This window comes from Lates calcarifer, linkage group LG20 (assembly GCF_001640805.2).
Source record: "Lates calcarifer isolate ASB-BC8 linkage group LG20, TLL_Latcal_v3, whole genome shotgun sequence".
NCBI lineage: Eukaryota > Metazoa > Chordata > Actinopteri > Centropomidae > Lates > Lates calcarifer.
In genome coordinates, this window is record NC_066852.1 from 18,793,585 (window position 1) to 18,808,095 (window position 14,511).

At 40.2% G+C, this 14,511-nt stretch overlaps 1 protein-coding gene across 1 annotated transcript in view; it reads right to left on the reverse strand.

The window, feature by feature from the left end:
* The window catches only part of LOC108893538 (glutaredoxin domain-containing cysteine-rich protein 2), a 36,011-nt gene extending 25,756 nt beyond the window's left edge, over positions 1-10,255 (reverse strand). The window contains exons 1-2 of the mRNA XM_018691650.2: positions 9,255-10,255; positions 3,511-3,584 (exon numbers count right to left, since the gene is read on the reverse strand). The gene's annotated coding sequence lies outside the window, so the exon portion shown is untranslated. The remainder of the gene's footprint in view (positions 1-3,510; positions 3,585-9,254) is intronic.
* Positions 10,256-14,511: the final 4,256 nt, after the last annotated feature.

The window sequence follows — 14,511 nt, forward strand, 5'->3', positions numbered from 1 at the left end:
AACAAGAACATTTTTGGTAAAACATTAGCCAGTCAGCCTGTCCTGATGTTAACACTACCTTTCCTCTACATGGTATAATATGTGTGTGAATGAACTTTGTTCTTAACTCTGTCCCACCTACTTGTAAAGGTAAATATTACACATTAGACTGGCAAGATTTCATCCTAACCTTTCATTTTTTTCTCTCTCTGCCCTCTGTTAATCATCCCTTCCTTCCTACATTATCTATCCATCTCTCTCAGCTTGCTATAACTATGGTATAGTGAGGGGAAAAGGCGGTTTCTTTGTAATAAATAACAGCACAGGGCATTTCATGGAAGCATTACTCTAAAACGCCTTGGAAAACTGGGGCAAAGTCTATATTTCTAGTGTGGTTGTCTCCAGTGGAAAATAGAAATGCTTTGGTCCCACATTCTCTCCATTCAGTTACATTTGTCAGTGCATGGGAGGGTGAGGGGGTGGGGGTGGGGGGGTGCTTATATGAATCAGCTGGGGCAAGATTTTTGATTTTTGCAAGAATGGAGCAAATTTATCCACAACCACATATTTAACCAGCTGTTTCCAAATGCAAAACATGTCATGGTACTTTGAGCCGTTCATTATTACCTGTGTAGTTTCAACATACAGTGGTGTCACCTTCATTTTTCTCTGAGACCAGCCTGAGTATAAATACTGCAGTACTGCACTCTAGAACCTGACCTGAGCTTATCTTATGGCAGATATTGCATTCAAAATACAATATAGTCAGCTAATCATTCATCTTTATTTTAATGTAAACCGTGGCTGTGACAAGGAAGAAGCTTGTAAGGACACTGTATAGAAAACTGAAACACAGGAAACAGTGGAAAATAATCTCACAACAAGTTCTATTCAGCAGACTGTTATTTTCTCTGGGAGGCAGACGAATTGAGCTCAACAATGCAAACTTATCTGTGCTTTAAATACACTAATATCCTACTGTTCTCACCTTTCTTGTCTGTCATACATAAGATCTGAGGAGCTCCATACACTGTGGCTGTCATTTGTTTTTCCTGCATTTGATTCCACTCTGAGTTTTTCTGTTCCTCCACCCGTCTGCGCCTCTCTTCTTGTCTTCTGTCTCTCTCATCCTTGCCTGCTCATTCCTTTTTACACATTGTTTCACCGAATGTCAACATTGAAATGTATGTCAACCCCACACACACACACACACACACACACACACACACACACACACTCCCGTCTTCAGACTGTCACTGAAACTCTGAGAAGAGGATATAGAGCATATTGGTGGCTTCATTCTCCTTAGCCATCTCTTACCTCCTTTTACATAAATATTTGTCTGTCTGTCTTTGTCTCCATCTGTGTCTGTCTGTGCTATTTTTATCACGGTCTTTCTTTCCCATCTATTCTTCTGGTCTCCCCTGTCGCTCTTTTGTCCTTTATACTTTGTCTCTCCCTCTGTACTGGTACAGTTCTCAGCTGTACTAATGAAAGGATGAGTGATGTAGGTGTTGGCTGGGAGATGGAGCCTGTCATTTATTTTCAGTTTTTTCTGCCGGGCTCGCCTAGGGCCAGACTCATCTCGACCACAGACAACGCTGTGCCATGAGAGCTTTTGGTCCATGCTGAGATGGCACACACGTTGGGTACATTGTGCTGCATCTGCACATATGCACGAATGGACAACACACACATGTACACACTCATCAGACCTCCTGTTGCCACGAACTGATGTTTGCTGATGTCCCAGGGAGTGGGAGTCAGAACAATACTCTGTAATTGAATCCCTGTTGCCACTGTGTACCTCACTCCCTCTCTCTCATTTTGGCAACAATTTTTCGCAGTCAGTATCTCACTTGAAGCATGTTTGGCTGCTGTCATTGCTGGTCTGTCAAAATATTCTTTCTTAATGTGTTTTCTTTTAACTTGGCCCTGTGTCTTTTCCCACTATCTTCTCTCCATTTCCTTCAGATTTGTCAGCAAGCCTGTAACCCATTTCTCTCACTGTTTGCATGTGTGAGCACATGTAACTTTGTGGCCATGCATGCCACTTTTGTATATACATTTGCGAGTGTTAACACATTTCCACATGTGCATGTTTGTGTCTTGTTTATGTGCGCGTGTATCCTCTGCGCACTGAATGACACCTCCACCAGTCGGCCCCCCTCCATGCCTCATCGCTCCTCATTGCTTTTCCTGTTCGTTTGACTGACATGTCATCCTCAAAAGATGTTTGCATCGCCTAGGCACTCTAGATTGGACACGCTTGTGCGATCCCAGCCTGGGCTGTGTGTTTGTAGAGAGACAGGCAGTTTGCTTCTGGTTTATTTATAGTCTCCCATAGTTGTTCCCACCCTGGAGACTGTGTTTTGATTAGACACCCTACACAGGGAGATCAGGGCTTCAGTAGTCACACATTATCTCTAGCGTTTGTGTTAATGTTCTCAGATTGGGCGGGGTGTGTAAGATCAAGACAGTACAGCTCGTTCCTGGAAAGATTTCCATTATAGAGTAGACTAAACTTGATGGAACTTATGCTAATATTTGTCTTGAATATGTGCAAGCAGACTGATGAAAAATAACACAAAGATCAAGGATCAGTCCAAGAATGATAAAAGACACAACTAAGCTTCATTAAGGGTCTAGAATATTGAATCAAATATAACTATATACCCAGGAAATGAAATATGTTAGTATATGTTAGTATATATCTTTTTGGCTTTATTTGACAGTGTAGAGAGAGAGGCAGACAATAGGGAGAGAGAGAGGGATAGGACAAGTAACAAAGTTCCCTTGCCAGTGAGTCGACCCGTGGATGTTGTATACGCACTATAACCTGTAGACTACCAGCAACACCTGCTGCATCATTCTGGGGATCTATTTCAAATGTAGTGCAAACTTTAACAAAATATCGAGAAAATCAGCAAAAGAAAATGCGCATTAATGCATGTTTCCATCGGCTACTGTTGCATGAATAGTAGAAGTTTGTCAAGATTAAAAATTGGTGGCACTAATTTTGCTCGTACAGAGGAAGAGGGTGCAACGAGATGATGCGATTAAAAGAGCTCAGGTTAAATTTTAATTGTGAAAAACAACATGTTTTGGTCACATGCCTCATACATATATCATGAATTATTTGCTAAGTCTGTTTCCACTGCACCTTGTTGCATTTAGTTTTATTGGTATAAAAACTTCTCTGCCACAATTTATTTTTCAATATTTTGAGATTTTTCAGAATTTTCCCTTTTTTAAATAACAACTGTGCATAAAAACAGGAGAATGGAAAGACACTGGTTTCCTGTAGCGCCAACATCAGGTCAAAATTTTAGGTTTTAAATCTTTGACTACATACTTGCAAAACCATTTCCATCAGCCTCAGCTGTACTTGGTGTTTAGTCCTAACTAACAAATGTGAGCATGAACTAAGACAGTGAACATGATGGACATTATACCTGCTAACACTGTCACTTTCAGCATTTAGCTCAAAGCACTACATACAGCCTCTCAGAGCCATATTTTCTGACTTACCCCCAGGCAGACTTGTTCGGCCAAGTATCTGTCTCTTCCTGCTTCTTGCTTGCTTTCTGATTTCTGCATCCAAACTAAAAAAACAAAACAAAACAAAAAAGTGAATTGAATTATATTTGTGGTTCTCAATTATGTTTATAACAGCAATATCTATCCCTGTGTGAAAAGTTGTCATTGGAACTACTTTCATGGGACAGCTGTGAGTCACAGGAGTCTGTAAAAAAACACATGGTATATAATTTGTGGACATTTTGAGGTGGAGAGCAGAGTGTGAGACATGGAGAAGCTTGTGGTAACATACCAACCTGTAAGGAAAATGCTCGGGTTGTATCTCTAAGTGACAACTGTGACAAGCACATACACACTCATGTAGGGGTCTGTGATAAAGGTAATCCATTTACTGGTGCAGGCTAGTATCCTGCTATCATGCTGAGTGATGGAAACCAGCTTTCATCTTTCAACTCTCTCGCTCTCTCTGTAACTCTCTCACATACACAAACACACATACATTTTTATCATTTTCAAGGATTAATCAGCTTATGAGTATATGTAGGTGGTGAGAAGAAAACTCAGCCTCACACAGATAAGCAGTAGAATGTTTCTGCTTGAGCCAGTGGGCAGGTATAATGTAATTCATTCACATACTGTCAAACAGTTCATGTGTGAGAGATCTTGTTCTAGTTAAAATATGCACACGATTCAGTAGAAATATCAGACTTCTCAACTGGTTCAAATATTATGGAGAGGTTTAACATTATTGAAGGACATTTTAAGTTACGTTGTGCAGACAGAGCAGCTACATTGAATTGCTGTACAAAAGAAACCGGACATGCTTGTCCATAACACTTCTTCACAGATTTATTGAGTTATACTCTGTATTTAGATAATAGTGTTAAGAAAACAGTGTTAAACAGACAGAAAAAGTGAAAGTGAATTTACTCAGAAAAGATTTAGATTTGGAAGTAATATGAGCCTGAAAGAAGAGTTAGGAACATTTACAAAAATTCCAAAAAAAAAGAAGAAAAGAAAAGAAAGCAAGAAATCACACACACAGAGAGAGAAGGGGGGGGGGGGAGAGAGAGAGAGAGAGAGAGAGAGGCAGATGGACTGGAGCTCAATTCAAAGACTTTCACAAATAACTTCGTGTTAGAAGCCTTCTTCTATGACAGGTGTGAGTGTGTGTGTGCGTTGTGTGTGTGTGTGTGTGTGTGCGTGCGCACGCATGTGTGCATCTTAATGAGGTCCACAGAGCTGCTTGTTTTGATGTTTTATTCTATTTTTCATTTTCATTCTAGTGCATTTGGCACCATGCACAGTTCTTCTTTTTTGGGGGGGTGGGGTGGGGGGGGGGGGTAGCGTTGTGTCTGCGTGCATGTGTCTGTGAACAAAAATGCATAGGCACTTTATTTGTTGCTAATTAATTCTTTTTTCTTTTCTTTTCTTTTTTTTTCGGATATTTTGGACATGGAATCCGATGACTAATGTTTCAGCTGTCATCCCGGAGGAAATTTAAATCAACAAACAACAAGGACCTTACTCTGAAAAAGAGGCAGAACAGAAGAGGCAGCCTGCAGCTTGATCTCGTGGTAATTTGTAGAAAATCCTTGAAAAAGCAGTGAGTCTAGTTTCATCACTCCGTAGGAATATTTGAACAGAAAAATCCACATCAGCAAATATCAAGCATGTCAAGGAACGGGCAAATGTGCTGCTTGAACACTAAACAGTAGAAAACATATTCAGAACACAGTTAGATAATAATTAAAGGATACTTCCTGTGCTTCCTGTGACACTATGTACTATTTAACAAGTAGTAGTCTTTCTCTTAAAAGACATCTTTGAACATGTTCCACTATATTTACTCTTTTTACTGTTAAAAAGACCAGCTCAGCACTGGAATATTCATAAAGGTAACCACAAAGTAATACCACTGTGATATCATGAGGGAAACATAAGGTTTGGGCTTGAACACCGGAGCAACACTTTGACATTTTAATATTGCACGGAGGATGTGTTTTCAGCCATTAATCACAGGCTGTAGCATGGAAACAAGACTATTAATGGAACAGTCAACCCATGTAAACATCCTGATTGGAGTGATGCCTTGCTCTGATTATTGGCCATAATCTGACTATTATGTGCATGTAAACATAGCCAATGTCTGGCTGTCTAGTTCCACCTCCCCTCATTCACTTTGCAATGCATGCCATATGTAATTAGGTCTTTAAAATTAGCTTGAAATGATGTGCCAGCTAACAATGACGTCTCAAACATACAGACCAGTGTGAGCTGCAAACCATATTGCTGCAGCTGATTGATGAGGTTAATGTAGAAATGTCAGCATGTGAAAATTCCATCAGAAAGATATTAACACTACAAAAGTAATCTATCTAAAGAGTTTTTCCAAATAAGTAAAAAAAAAAAAAAAAGCTAGAAAACATGACAGCAGAAATGAGAGATACTGGTGCTCAACATTATAGAAAATAGTGGATTTTTCCAGTAGAATAGATTGGCATTTGAATTGTTGTTTATATATACTCAAACAAGTTTAAACTAAACAAAGAATGTGTTTTAATTCATGTAATTTCCTCTTGTTTCTGGTCTTTGTGTTAAACCTAACAAACCAGGTGCTGAATGTAGCTTCAAATTTAACATGCAGACACAAGGGTGATCTCAATCTTCACTTGACAGTGAAAACACATATTTCCCCAAATGTTGAGCTATTGCTTTGAGAAGAGCTGGGTCCAGGAAACTATTAAGGCCATTTTGTGGTTTTCTGCTCATTCTTTGATTGGACATGGACATCCTATTTGTGCTGCAGTGGGGTGCATGCATACGCAGACATGTTCCTTACACTGTGTGCACAAGAAAACGTGATGGAGCCCCGTGACAGCAAGAAGAAGAAGAGCTCCTTCGTTTGTTGTATTTGGCTGAATAATGCCTGACTTGCGCAGAGTGCCTTAGCTTAGCATTAAGACTGTAACTATTGTTTGGCAGGAAGCAGCGACTTCCCAGAGTCAGCATTTTCTGGACACCATGAGGTAAAGACAAGATGCTGCATGCAAGGTGTTGCTTGGACAGATATACTGTTGTTCATTAAGAAATAGTCACAGAACTAAAACATTTTTACATTTCTGTTTGTGTATGGATTAAACAAATAAGATATAAGATTCCTTTATTTATTTATTTATTTAGTTATTTAAAGAGCTTTAGGGGTGCTTATGGGCGTATCTTTGAACTTTGGGCAGAGCCAGGCTAGCTGTTTCCCCCTGCTTTCACTCTTTGAGCTAAGCAAGGTTAATCACCTTCACAAGCATGAGAATGGTGTTGATCTTCTCCTTTAACCTGGGGCAATATGATAAATAAGCACATTTCCTAAAGATTCAGACTATTCCTTTGAGAGCAGGTGGGGGCTTCTTACTGGCTGTTTACATTGACAGGGCAGAAAAAAACATTGCAACACCAAAGGGCTGATTTGAAATATATATATATATATATATATATATATATATATATATATAATTCTCCTACATATTTTCCACTATGAATAGAATTTCTGGGATAGATACATTTACACTCACATTAGTCATTTTGCTCCTATTTTAATCAGAGTGCTATACAATGTAATTGACAGAATGTCAATGAATTGTTCATGTCATATAGGACCGTTATTTGCAGAACAAGCCACTGAAATTTTCAGTGTGTGTGTACTAGAAGTAAGGTGTGTGTTGCAGGCTATTACAGTGTAGATTCTCTATTAGTCAGTGTTCTGCGGCTCAAATGTTTGTAGTTGAGATGAGAAACATCTCTGGACCACATCTGAAGCCGCTGTACTAGTCTAGCATGGGATGAAGGAGGGAGACAGAGGGAGTGCAATGAAGGATGGAGAGGATGAATCCCAAAGACTGTGCATCGCTCGCTTTCGCACTCGCTCTCTTTCCCGCTCTGCACCAGTGCAACTGCCTTCGCAGCGTACACCTACACATTTTTCCACACTTACCGAGGCATTGCAGCCTTTTGACATGTAGTAATCACACACACACACACACACACACACACACAAACACACACAAACACACACAGCAGATGAGGTGCCAGCAGATGAAAGAACACCTACATCAATGGCAGGACTGTGGAAGTGCATGTGTCTTAGAGATAAAAGCATTATGCAACACATGCCAGCCTGTAACAACCTTTCATTCCATGTCAGCTATGATGCACCATATACACACACACACACATATATATAACATATAATATACGCACTTATAAGTCACATGATATTTGGTTCATCTGTATGGAAAGACATATAGAAGACATACAGCATGGGAAAATTAATGTGACAGGAAAGTGGCCTGTAGGAGTGTCCTCGGCTCAAAGGGTGATGATGGATGACAGCATGGCAGAGGTTCATCTTTATGGTCCATGCAAGAAATTTGAATATTTACTAAGAGAACATACTGCTGTAACTAATGTGTAATGTGGACTAGATATTAGCATGTTTGTCCCCCATGTTGAACCAAAGGTATGTAAATATGTAGCATAGAATAAATAAGCATATACAAGAGTGTAAAACTGGCAGGTAGGTAATAGACAGGTAATAAAAATAGTGTTTTCTCAGGGAAATCAATCAAATGATGCAAAATTCCTGAGGATTTTTTTGGGCTATTTTTATTGCCCAATAAGTGATATGCCACTTTCCATAGCACAGGTCCTGGGCCTACATGATGACTGGCAGAGTTGTTTATAAATTTCTCTATTTATCCAAGTCTATGTGGCTCCCTCGACCTTTTCCAGCAAGCAGTCTTCTACTGTTGCCCACTGACCGTACTGAGATATTACAGGATACAAGCCCCAGAGCTTAAAGTGAAGCATCATTCTGTCAGAGCTGCATGCCATCTACCCTCCTATGTCACATCAGCCAGCAGTAAATAGAGTGGATAATGAGCAGTAAATCCCCTGGGACAATGTTAGGTCTTGTCTGCAGTGACAGTTTCTACCACTCTGTGCTGTGTTATGTGGTGCAACAATACATCATTTTTTTGAGTGAAACTGAATGTATTTTTTTTCCTGAGTTCTTATTCCAGTGCATGCTATGTACATCAAATGAAAATAATTATGACAATAAATCTAAAAAATGCTATGAAAGTAAAGTAATTTGCAAACACTGCAGCTTTCTTTTGTTACTCTCATCCCAGTGGCAACAAAAGGTTTCGCAACTCTTTAAAAATAGTGTGTTGGTGTTAACTGCCAGCTTACTTTAACAGTTGCATTAATGAGCATTAATGAGAAGCAAACAAATACTAAAATAAATCATTGCACAATTACAAGGGACTAGAAACATGTGAAAGTTTGAAGCTTATATAAATACCTTTTATATAATGCGTTTACAAGTTTGGATATTATATTCATAAATGATGATTACTATAATGTGTTATGGAATTACAAGTAGTAAGAATGTACTTTCTGTCTGTCAGTATCACTCTCATGTCTGTGCATTACATATGGAGCTGGAGCCAGGAAGTGATTAGCTTATCTCAGCATAAAGACTTGAAGCAGACAGAATTGCAAAAATGATAAGTTGTTGTTTTACACAGAGATTCCAGGCAGCCACTGCCACTGTTCACCAAGAAATACAGAATTAAATTGAATTACATCTTTAAAGAAGATCATATAAGACAAAATCATGTACAAAACAAAGTAAAACAGTAAAAATATACACTAATCAGCCAAAACATTAAACCCACCTGTCTAATAGGTTCCCCGTTGTGCCGCCAAAATGGCTCTGACCTGTCAGGGCATGGACACAGGACCTCTGGGGATGTCCTGTGGTGCCTAGCACTGGGACATTGGCAGCAGATCCTTTGGGTCCTGTGGGTTGCAAGGTGGGGACTTGTTCCGGCACATCCTGCAGATGCTCAACCAAATTGGGATTTGGGGAGTTTGGAGACCGGGCTAATGCTTTGGGCTTTCTGCCATGCTCCTCCAGCCATTTGTTTGCAGTTTTTGGCATGTTGAAGTGCGTAGTAGACCCCATACAGATCACCAGTCTATCACAGGGGCTGATCAGTATATGAACTATAAATATGACAGGTCTTTGCCTTAAGAACAGCCTCTGCCAGAAAATGTTGCTGGACCATCAAAACAAGTCTTGGTGTTTAAGGGATGAAAGGGGAAGAAATCTAGTTCACTCTTTTTAAGTGGAAATTATGTCTACATCTGGAGAGATATCTCATGGTTTCTAGTTCTTTATCCATTATGCAGAGCAATCAGATACATTACAGCAAGCTGCAGACAATGTGATGAAGACCTTTCTCAAATGTAAATGTGTCAAGTCGGAAATAGATGACTTACTAGACTGTTGACTGTTTTCCATTGCTCATGGCTCCTCGCATGCATGGATAAATTTCTGTGTGGTCCTGCCATTCACAGAGCAGATGTCCTGGGGGCCATGGGGCCCCTGTAAGCAAGAGCCTCTGTGTGAAGTGCCTCCTATTAAGATTTCTCATTGCACAGTGAAATGGCAAAAAATCATGACCTAAACATTCACTTTGAAGTTGTCACAAGAAAGAAGCCTTCATGACACCTTCAAAGGGAGTGTTTATACCCTAAGGTTTTCTGTTGGACATTTAGAACTGGTGCTCCATACTGACATCATGCAGTATGGGTACTCCAAGTCTGCGGGGGAGAAAGCAAAAGGTGATCGCACAGTCTGCAGCAGAAGGAAGCCATTTAGGCATCAAGGACCTATCATTTCATAATCCAAGCTCACATCGAAATATTCATGTTTTTTTGCAAACGGAAGATTCAAAAGCCAGCGGTATGGCGAGCGCTCAGGTTCATTTATTGGAATGCCACAGGTGCTCAAAGAAAAGGGAAAACACTGTGGAAAATTACACCTCCACAAGAAGAGCAAGAAGTGTATAAATCAGCATTCTGGCATTACTGTGAGTATTAAAAAGGATCTATGCAGGAGGGAAAGAATAAATCAAGAAAATGATGCAGCATCTGCCTTCTTTGGTGTTCAGACAAGAACGAGTGACATTCTTGACATTCAACAGAGAGGCATTTCTTTTTCTCTTTTCTTTCTATCTTTTTTTATTATTATTATTTTTCATAATGGCATTTTAATACCAACAGTTGTGCTATGAGGCCCTGGTTTGTCTTGCTCACTCTCCATTTTGTTTTTGTTTTTCTCCAATTTCCCTTGGGCACCAGTTACAGAAACTGGGAAACATTGCAGTCTATTTTAAGTTTGTGCTTTTGTGGTGTTAGGAAATTATCATAATGATTATATATATTTATATTTATCCTTGTAGGTTGTTTGCAACTTGCATGTCCTGATCCTCTTTCTAAATTGTTTTTCCTAACTGCAGCACACATTTCATGGCTTTTGGGGCTCCTTGCTTTACTCAGTAAAAACTTTTTTTCTGCATGAAATCTTATTTGACCTCTTCTGACGTCAGTTGCTTGCCTAATATTGCTTAAGCTCACATATAAATGTGGTCACACCCGCCCCTGTTTGAAGTTGACATGTACCTCTAATTGAAATTTACCTTTTGAAGATAAATTCTTTTTCTATTTGGTGCCTCTGCTTTCTTATGTATTAAGTGTTTTAACATTTAAAAATCCATTCCTCTGCATAGGCTGTCCAAATTTAACATATGTGACCAACACTAATTTTCACGTAGGGGTGTAAGTAATGTATTTTTGTGACTGGCTTCATCACGAGCTGGTTTAATTCTTTCAGAACATTCATTTTTCTAAAATACAACCATATAATTCAGTGTGATCCATGACCAAATTGTAAACATAGCCCAAATTTGTTTATTTTAATTAATGCTGGAGGGGGGGAAAATGCATCTGCCATGTTTTCTAGTTCTGGCAACTGCCACTGTTTAATGACCTCAAAGGACACAAAGCTGATATAATGAAGAAAAGAACCTCCCTCTTCTTGTCAGGCAAGGAATTTAAGGATAGAATTCTTTAACGGAGAAGAATATAGTCCTGCTGTGGAACAAAAACTACAAAAGCAGCCATATCTCTAGTATTATAATCCCTGTGTATGACAGTGGGGTTTTGAAGTCAAATCATTCCTACAATGAAATCCTCCTCCTGTCTGTCTGTCAGAAAAAGGAAGAAAAAAAAATCTATAAAACCGCCTGCTTAGTCTGAGGAGCGGAGCAGTGCCAATAAATTTCAAGCTTCCATCATCACGCACACAAACACACAAACACACACATGCAACCCAAAACAAGACGAGCCCGCTCAGTAGCAGAGCACACAGGCTGCTGCACAAACTGCCAAGGCTCCTAGCTGCAGGCTAACCAGCAGCTGAATGCCCCCACCACCACCACCACCACCACCACCCCAACTCCCCTCCATGATGATGATGCGTTTGAGAGAAACACAGAATGGAAAACAGAGAGAGACGTTGGAAGGGCAAGGATGAAACAAAAGAGTATCACAGAGAAAGTGATATAGGGAGAGAGAGAGAGAGGGGAAGAGAGAGAATGTGTGTGTGTGTGTGTGTGTGTGTGTGTGTGTGTGTTATGTAAACCCCAGGTGGTGCTTGTTGTCCTGGATAGCAGTATCACCAACGGGGACCGACTGCTCCAGCTTAGCAGGTCTCTCCACACCTCTCTATTTCCTTTCTCTCTCTCTCTCTTTTTTTTCCACAAACACACACAGAGAGGGAGGAGCCCAGAAGAGAAGGAGAAGAAGAAGAAGAAGGGAAACAAAAGAGGGCAATGAGGGAGAGGTGAAGGGAGAAGAAGAGATTTGGGGGGGGATTGAGGGAAAGAGGAGATGGAGGGAAGAGCAAAAGGGGGAGGAAAGACATCCTGGAGGTACAGAGACAAGTGTGCTGATTGGAGAGAGAACGAAAGGTGGGGGGGGTGGGGGTGCATGAAAATGTATTTCAGAAATGTCAGTGTGTGGTTCGGGAAAACACTCTTTCTCTCCTTGTTATTCAGTTGTGGTATGAGCCCAACTTGGGGTATGATCTATTTTTGCTAGAGCTGTGTTTTGTATTTGATCTGTTTGCTGATATCTCTGTACAAGCGACAGCACACAGCAAGCACAATCATGGGGAGAGCCTGTCTAGATACATCTGCATATGTCACACCCACCCGCCCACACAAACACACACCACCACCCTGAAGGGCTGTTGTCAGTAACAGCCTGTGCTCCTCTACACCTGATGCCTCTGTAGGGATGGCCGTCTTTTGCGCTGACACTGCAGGAGAAAGTTTTATGGTCCCTGTCCGACTGCTGACTTAGGATGGGCTTCGCCGTTCCAAATCTTGACCTCTACTACTGCTGTGGAAATCCCAAACTTTGACCCCAGATCAGCACTTAAAAGACTGATTTCTCCCCACTGAGCAGCTGTAGGAAGAGAAAAAAATGAGATGACAGGAGCCCAGATCTGGGGCAATACTGCCCTCTAATGGTTCACACATAGAGGTGTATCTGACAGAGATGACGTAAGGCCAGGCTGGGTGTGTGTGTGTGTGTGTGTGTGATATACTAAATGAACAAGGCCTTTATGTGTTTGGGTTTTAGGTACAAACACATGCAAAGATGACAGTACTCATTTAGTATTTTGAGGTTTGGTTCATGAAATCGCAGTAAAGTTAAAGGATCAGTTCACCCTAAATTATGAAAAAAATGAGTTTTTTTTGTCCATATTATCAGCCAATAAGATTTCTGCTTTCACCCCGATACAACAGAGATGAGAGGGATATTGTTTATAATGCTCACAGTGATGGAAACTGTTATTTTAAAAAGCACCAACAACAAACAACAACATCTAATTTCACAGTGTCCCCATCATTCTGTATTCATACAGACCTCACTGAAACATAGGGACTGTTTCTTTTGTAAGTAAGTTCCAGTGAAGCTGTTAACAACAAGGTCTATATATTATCCAGTGTAACTGGGGAGCTCATTCTGTGATGAGTCATGTATTACATAGTGTTTGCTTATCACGTAACACAAGTTAGGCAGGGGAAAACAGACCTTTGTGAGGACCTGAGGAAGTTAAATGTGCACTTTAATGATGGCCACTCATTTGGAAGGAGCTGCTAAGGCTAAGAACTGCACCTAATAAGTAAAAATGAAAGTACTAAATATAGATATAACATTTGAAGCAGTATGAGGGACATTCTGAGAGTGTATTTGATTTGCAAAGCAAATAGATTTCCAATTTACCAACCCAATTCAGAGCTACTGATGCTGAAGTAATGATAACATTTGGTCATTGTACAGGGAGGGAAAAGATGTTACCGCGGCGCCTGAAGGCAGCTCTGCTCGAGGCAGATCCTGCTTGCTAACAACTCCCAATAGGCAGAGAGCAGTGGGTCTGCGGGAGCGTTCATCCATCCTGGCCTGATTGGGAAAGACTGGAGCCTAATGCTTGCATACTGTAAGTGAGATATTGCTGACCTTATTATCATAGTGACCATCTTGAGCTGATGTTACAAATGTTGTGAAACTTACATAAAAGTATTTTTTCGCTCTAAAGCAGTGATGACTCAAAGCTACAGAACTTAAAAATCTTTTAAATAATAGCTACAGTTTTAACATTACAGGATACTATACTGGGTGGTTTTCCTAATTAGCATAATTAGAGTCTGCAGCAGTATGCCATTTTCCTGGGCTACAAAAATGCGAACATATTTCTTAAGATGCTTTTCAGCTGGGAATTTGTGATTTGCAAAATGTTTGTCTGTTTGCTGATGTTTCTTTGATCTGCACGGGTACACAGCAGAATGATATGGGACGCTCCCTGTCTTCTGTGTAGAGTCTGAATTCAAAATGTCCACAGTGGGACATAAACTGGGGGGTGAAACCCCTCATAATGCAAACCAGGGTGTTATATTCTCTCTCAAGCAACATTTGTGGAAGAGAAAGAAAGAAATAATATGCAAAGATATGATATGCAGACAACTGTGTTTGATGGGGTGCAAGAACTATGACGTGAAATAATTTGTATAAGAGGCA